The sequence below is a fragment of the Cicer arietinum genome, chromosome 5 (assembly GCF_000331145.2).
Source record: "Cicer arietinum cultivar CDC Frontier isolate Library 1 chromosome 5, Cicar.CDCFrontier_v2.0, whole genome shotgun sequence".
Taxonomy (NCBI): Eukaryota; Viridiplantae; Streptophyta; class Magnoliopsida; order Fabales; family Fabaceae; genus Cicer; species Cicer arietinum.
Genome location: NC_021164.2, coordinates 23,912,948 through 23,921,245, shown reverse-complemented (window position 1 = coordinate 23,921,245; position 8,298 = coordinate 23,912,948). Strand labels below are relative to the sequence as shown.

The following is an 8,298-nucleotide window of genomic DNA, read 5'->3' as shown; positions in this document are numbered from 1 at the left end:
TATTAATATTGTAAAAATATATTATTGTGGTTAATTATAATTTATTTTATATTTTATTTCATATATTTGATACAAGGGACGCTGTTGTGAATTGACCTAAAGAAATCGGTATAAAAAATAAAGTCATTGTTATCATCAGAAGATCAGATCTAGAGACATGAGAGAAAGGAAGGAGAAATAAATTAATATTATATTGTGACAAGTGAGGAAAATACAAGTGTGTTGATAGTTCAACTCAAAGTTCAACAAAAAAGTATGATTGCCCTTTCAAGCTTAGATCAAAACCATTAAATGGTGGTTCAAGATGGACAATTAAAGTAATTTGTGGAGTTCACAACCATGAATTATTTGATACTTTGAAGGGGCGTGCATTTGTTGGACGCTTAGATGAAGAAGAAAAAAAATATGTTCATGACTTCACAAAATATAATGTTGCACCAAGACAAATATTACTCTCATTGCAAGACCGAGATAAAAACAATGTTACTAAGATCTTACAAATATATAAACAGAGGAGTATAATATTATTCTCATCATGTTTGATCAGACATTTTCAATGACTTTCTTTCCTATGAAAGGCTCACATTTAGGATCAACAAAAAATGGTCGTATGGTATGTATTGGTTTTGTTGATGGAAATCATTGGGTTCCTGTAAAATTATCTTATTTTCTTCTGTATTAATTTTTTAAAATAATCAAATTAATTTTTAAAATAATCAAATGATCTTATTTTACAATTAAAGATGAAAGATGGATTTCCAATGCCAGATATTGTACAAGCAATATCGCACCGATGAAACAACTTCTTGGACAATAGCATATACAGGGCGTCTACACGAGGGGTATTTATTAAGTCATTTGTCACGTGTTACACAAAATGCACTTAAAGAACCCGTAGATGCAATGTCATTAGATGAAGCTTAATGCTTTAAAATTGTTACAAAATCACTTGTTATTAGTTAATTTTAGTTTATTGTCGCTCTATTTTATTTTGTATTTTATTTATTTTATTTCGTTATATTTCGTTATAGTTCATCACCAATAGTATAAAGTAAACAACATAACAATAATGCTAAAAGTAGATGGATATGAAAACAAACTAACATAAAGTGTTTATAATAGATGCTCACAAGCACATTGTTTATAAAAGTTACTACTAACTAGTGTGACGACGCGATAAATACAAAATTTTATAAAAGTGAATATACAACTCATCATCTGAATTAGGTTCATGCTCATTTAACCTTTGTTGTATAAGATCACCGATGTGTTGTAGGATAGATGGCAACTGTGAAGTAGAACCACCTGCAACGATGGTCAGGACACCAAAATCTGGGATTTGGGTACACCATCTAGTCGCACTAGTAGTTGATGAGATATTCGGTAGAACCACTCCAAATATTATGGGGTACACTCAGATGGATACGTAGCTGGATGGATCCTGTAAAATATCTCGGTAACAAGGGTCACATATCCCAGTCATTCCACATTTACATAAGATAATCTAGAAAGAGTTGGAGGTGGCGGTGGTGGAATATATTGGATATATCCAAATTGTCTCAAACACCTCTCTGGTAGATATGTTACTATTGTGTTGCATAGTCGAAGGTGACCAGTGTATAACATGATATCACCAAAGGAAATGACATCCCTATGATTTTCTCATGGTCTCCATATGACTTCAGCAGATGTAAGTGCATCAACCATATGTCTATACTCAGGAGTTTTGTGTTTGCCTTGTTTGTAGCTCCATCTAGTCATTCGGACAATGCACTGAACATCAGCATCCTGGTCACCTCCTTTACAAATATCTGGAAAATATTCGTAAATCCAACAACGTTGCAAATAAAAATAACTAAGTTAATTATAAACATAAAAATAAATAATCATTTAATAAATTAATTATAAACACAAATAAAAATAAATCATAATTATTCAATACCTGAAGTAGAGATATGTATCCACCTAATTGTTTGGTGTCGTAACAGCTAGCATCGGAGAGGTAGTCATAAAGGACTACCAGTGCAACACTATCCCAAGCGTATCTACTAGTACCATTCAAATCTATGAATAAGGGAAGGTATTTTGCAACAACTAATGTGTGATTTTTATCTGCAAAAATAGTACTCCCTACTAGATTCAGCAAATACGCCCGAGCAGCACAATCAAATCGTTGGGCTGCACATTGTCTTCTGAATACATCTTTCAGCAAATCTAATTTATAGTGTGCACCCTTGGTGGAGTGTAAAACTCACCCCTAATAGGAACACCTAATAAATTGACAACATTGTCCAAAGTAATCGCATTTCACCAAATGGCATATGAAATGACGAAGTCTATGAGTGCCATCTTTCCACAAAAGAAGAAATCAAGCTCTTCTCATTCAGTTTCGAACTCCCCCACTGTAGTGGTCCTAATCCCGATAAATTCACCCACGTCTTTATACTTCGCGCGAGAACGGGTTGAGTAAATTGTTGCAATTTTTTTCATGGACAACACTTTTTAGCATTGGTTGCTCCTGCATATAATATTAAAATGCACCATAAATATAGAACATAAATAATAATTAACTTAAATACACCATAAATAATAATTAATTTAACTTACTTGACCAAACCATAGTCTTGCAGACACATGATGTCGCTATCGAGTAAGGACCGACAGATCATACGGCTCTCCGGGATACCGTGTTAGTTCAGGTGCCTCCTCCTGTACAGGTACCTCCTCATGCTCCTCCTATTTAGGTACCTCTTCATGCTCCTCATGCATCTGATGCTCCTCATGTACCGGAAAAGTTTTCCGGTAAAAATGAATTTTTTGACACTCACTTGTATGTTCCGGAAAGGTTGAAATGAGGAAATGAAAAAAATTATGACTTTTAATATACATAAGGGTATTTTAGTATTTTTCTTTAAATTTTGGGGGTATATGGATAAGGAGATGATATAGGGTAAAATTTTCTTTGATTTTTTGTGTTATTGCGGCCTTCATTTAATTTAAATTAAAAGATTAGTTTCAATTCAATGCAAACTCAATCTATGACTTTAACATTTTCAACGTTACAGCTTCAAAAACATGAATATTTCAGACACTTCAATCTTATCTTATTTGTAGAAATTTTAAAGTTTTATAATATTAATCTGAATATTGTGAGTTTCTTTGTTGATTCTTTCTTTTTGTTTTAACTACTTTAAATTATGGTATTTTTGTCTATATAACTTTTATCAATTTAAAAGAGTAAATACTATTTTTAAATTAAAAAAAAAAAAAAAAAAAAGTTATCTGCCTCCACCCCTTTGTCAGCCTCCACCCATAGCCTATCAGTCGAGGGATCTCTATTTTTCTTCCTCTAGTGTTTTTCATTGGGCATTCCTCTATTAATAAAACATATCAAATAGACAAATTTTAAAGTACACTACCTTAATAAACGACACCTCGTAGATTTGAATTTAAAAATTAATTAAAATTTTAATGACAATTAATAATATTTTTTAATAATATAATTTTTATTTTATTTTGATCAAATTAATTTTAGTTAAATTATTATTTTAAGTTTAGAAGTTAAGAGAATTATTTCAAAGAAGATTATCGATACTTACTAAAATTTCAAGTAAAGGTATACAAGACTCATTTTGTCTCGCAAATATATCTCGACTTGTAACTAATGAGTTGAGTCTAAAGTGATCCTAAAAGCAAAAGTCAAAACAAGAACAAAATAGCAAAATATTATTATTCAACTTATTTGTCTCGTTTTAAATTATTTTAAAGATAAATAATTATTTTATAGTATTATTGATTTATTCTTTAAAAAAAAATTACCAATTTACATTAAGTAGTACTACTCTTAAATAAATTAAGAAAAGATAATCATAATATAAGTTACTCTGTGTTTAATTTTTTTCTTTTACACAAATGTTAAATATTACTATTTAACAATATTTTATAATTAATCTAATCTCGTCTTTATTTTATTTTTACTGAATTTACAACTCGTCGAATTTAATTGAATTAGAGTCAAAAAATAACTCTATCAAATATTAAAACCAAGTAAAAGACACAAAAACTCAGTTCAATCCTACATTTGTAAGGTATGGTTGCTTTCAACATAAAAATATCCTATCTTTCTCAACTCTTTCTCTCCACATATTAATATGTGGTCAACTATCTCCATATCTATCTATTTATCTATTATTTTTCCTATTTAATAAAAAAAGCAAATATAGCAAGTTGGTCTACCTCTTATATGAATTTGTGAGTTTAATTTTCGTTATTAATGTAAGAATTTTATTGATGTGAGAATTTTATTCGTGTTTGTGTACCCATAAGAAGAACCTCGTTGGTAGTCGTAGGTTCGATTACAACTGCCTATGCAAAGATCTCATTGGTGGATGATCCAAAAATATGTCTCAATTTGCCTGCCTTGACTATGATGAAGTCCTATAACTCAAACTCACCGGAACCCAACTCATACTTTTATTAATAAAATAAACTTCAAAAAAGCAAATCATGAATGTGAGATTTTCCCTAATTTGCAGGGATTCCAAATTCCAATTCTTATTTTAACCTCTTTCATTCATTCTCTCCACTTTTTCTTTTCTGTTTGTTCCTTTCCTTCAACGACAGTTTATGATTCGATTTACCTTTAAAACTCCATTCAAGAGTTTTAAGCCCAAATTTGACTTAATCCATAAACAACAAATTAATTAAATTATTGAAAACCCTAATAAAAAAAATATCAAATGACTTAATCAGTAAAAAAAAAAAATTATGTAAAGTTATAGAAAACCCTAACAAAAAATCTCCAAACGCACCAATGATTCATTTTAATTAGCAAAAACCCAGGAAACACATCGAATCAGGAGAACACGCAAAGAATCACTATTAATAAATAAACAAATAAATAAATATAATAAATAAATAAATAATGAATTTCAATACTAATTAATAATAATTAATTAATATTAAAAAAACCCTAAATTCGTTCATTCACAAAATAAAAACTCATCATCATCAAAATAATGAAAAATAACATCTTTCTTTTCCATAAAATCAAACGGAATAAAGAATGACATCAAAGCTATTCCGACCCTTAGAAACCTCCGATTTAGCACCGCCGCCGTTCATGGAAGCTCCGCCATGAGAATGATTCCCGTCGTTATCACAGTGCGGCGGAGGGTGGTAGTACTTCCTCCCTGTTTGAGGACAGTTGGAATGAAACCTTGCAACAATCCTCACACCTTGATCAATAATCTCCACCAATTTCCCCATTGTTGATTCAAAAATCAAAAAGAATAAAATAAAACCCTATTTTCTTTTCTCTCAAATCAATTTTTCGAGAGAAAAGAAAAAGAAAAAAAGAAAGTGGAATTGAGGAGGAAAGGTTGTGTTATAAGAAGACGAAAGACATTAAAAATTTTAGAGAGAGAAACATGAAGAGAGAGAAAGTGATTTTTTTTTTGGGGGATAGGAAATTGTGTGAGAAAAACAAAGTGTGCTGTGGGTGTATATATAGTGGGCTATTTAATTATGGAGTTTTATTCACGCGACGTTTTCTTCGATTTTTTTTTTCGTTGTATTTTATTTTTGTTTGGTCATAGTTGTTGTTGACTTGTGGTAGTTGTCAGAAACCGCGTTTTGGCAAGTTTTTTCTGCTAAGTGATTTTTTCGTTTTTCTTTTATGTGGCAAATTACCATTTTGACTACCTTCAATTTGTGTGATGTTCTAGACTGTTCGCTGCGTAAAAACCCTTATTTTTTTGTACATATTTTCTATTTTTTCTTAAATTTTTCTACATTTTTTAACATGTCTTTTATATTTTTATTTTTAAAATTTGTGTTAATTTTTTATATTAATAAGAGATTTTTTTTAGAAGAATTAAAATAAATAATTATCAAATTTATAAAAATAATAAAAATATTATTTTTATAATTTAGTATTTCATCTTGGTAGTGACTCTCAAGACCATTAAGATGGACTAAAGCTCCAATTTTTTAGAATATCAAAATTTTATTTATTTTGTAATTAGTTAGGATATATATATATATATATATATATATATATTAAAATATAAAAAATATAAAAAATATGTCATTAAAATTATATTTCAATAAAAATTTAATAATTGTCCCACTTGATAGAAGATTTGAGTTGTATAATATATTGTATTTAAAAATATTTTTAATTTTGTCTACTATTAAAAGTTAGATCATTATTTGATAATAACTTACAAAAAAGTTGTAAATATTTATTTTGAGTCAATGCTGTAAACACCTTAACATTTGTGAAAATGTGATAATTATTCTTATTTTGACTAAATATTTTTTATAGTAAAAAAAAATTGAATTAAAATTAAATTATATATTATTAAGTTATCTTAAGACATTTATTTTTTCTTCCAACTTTTGAATTTCATGAAAAAAAACTAAATTCAAATTGTTAAATTGTTATTTAATTAAATATATCAATTCACATGATAAGCTAAATAGATTTGTTTAAATTTCTATTAATTTTTTTTATAAATATTTATTTAAAAGTTGTAATTAATATTAGATTATTAATGATTAAAAAAATGCACAAAAATAGTATTCAAATAAAGACAAATGTATCATTTTTTTGAATCGTTAAGGATACTTAGACACTATTTAGTAATGCCAATAAATTAACTTAAAAACTAGTTTATAAATTTGTTGGATTAAATGAGATGTGGTTGATAAACAAGTTTTTCTCACAAACTTTTATAACTTATTCTAAGACGTTATTTCAACTAGCGTTTGAGCTTATAGTTTATAAATATTTTAACTTTCTTCCATTTATAACCTCATTTATAACACTCCACTATCTTTAGTATATTCTTCTCGGTGCTATTACTTTTTTTTCTTCATAGTTGTAATATTACTTCTACATAACACATTCATTCATTTAATTCTTACCAAAAAAATTCACAACAGAAAATTTAACTTCGTGTATGCCAAAAATCTCTATCACATAACACAAAATTGACAAAGACATACATGAATAGAGCTTCACTCAATTTTTTTATTCCTTGCCAAAATAACTTATAAAATCTTTCATCTTATTCATCTTACAAGAAATTGATAAAGTTAAATTTACTTTTTTATGTCAGATTGTAAATCGTTAAATAAATTGTTTTTTACGATTACTGTTTATACACACGAAGTTTGTTAAACTTTTAGAGAACTCTTTAAATTTAATGTATATTATATTGTAATAAAAAAAATAACTGATGTACCCAAAAAATGAATTACATGGTTTTTTTTATTCTTTTATTTTTTTTTCCAGATTTTTGTTTTATTTTTTGGGATTTTCTACCACAAAAGTCATAAATGAAAGAAATATAGTAAAATAAAGAAAGAAGTAAACATGAGAAACGTATAAGGTGAATTGAACAATCACATTGGAAGAAGCAGAAGTCGGAGAGAAAGGTGAAAGTTATAAAATAACATCAACTAACTAACAATATGGAGAAAAAGAAAACGTTGACAATAAAGTGTAACAACACGAAGAAGAAGAAAACATAAGAAATAAAGTGAAGTAGAAAAATTGATTGAGTACAAAAAAAAAGCATAGATAAACTAAAACAATAGGTAGAAAATTGGATAAAAATATCATATTCTTATTTTATTTTAAATTAAATAATCATATCATTTTATGCCATTTTATATTATTAAATGTTAAATTTATCAAATACTTTAATTTCAATTAATTAGTTTTTCAACTATAAGTTACCAATTATCAACTATCAATTAATTTTTCAATTAATAGTTAACTTTTCATCTATCAACTAGCTTATAGCTTAATTTTACCAAACAAAACATTATATTCCAAGAACTGAAAACCAGATGTCATTTCATGATTCACTTTAAGAGTGTTTTGTTATACTAAAATAAATATATATTTTAAAAAACTAAAACATAAATTATTTTTATAAAATAAATGAGACCTAAATTTAAAATATTTAATTATTTATAATATTTATACACTTATTCAATGGAGTGCATCGTGCATGTATCTGTTCCAACAGATGTTGGATGGGTTTCATCTATCAACTAGCTTATAGCTTAATTTTACCAAACAAAACATTATATTCCAAGAACTGAAAACCAGATGTCATTTCATGATTCACTTTAAGAGTGTTTTGTTATACTAAAATAAATATATATTTTAAAAAACTAAAACATAAATTATTTTTATAAAATAAATGAGACCTAAATTTAAAATATTTAATTATTTATAATATTTATACACTTATTCAATGGAGTGCATCGTGCATGTATCTG

General features: G+C 27.4%; 1 long non-coding RNA gene across 1 annotated transcript; it reads right to left on the bottom strand.

The window, feature by feature from the left end:
• Positions 1-1,092: 1,092 nt before the first annotated feature.
• Positions 1,093-2,734, bottom strand: LOC105852102 (uncharacterized). Its single transcript, XR_003473074.2, has 3 exons — positions 2,608-2,734; positions 1,943-2,518; positions 1,093-1,811 (listed from the first exon to the last, which is right to left on the bottom strand). It is a non-coding gene; the product is annotated as an uncharacterized lncRNA (long non-coding RNA).
• Between the last annotated feature and the right edge of the window lie 5,564 nt (positions 2,735-8,298).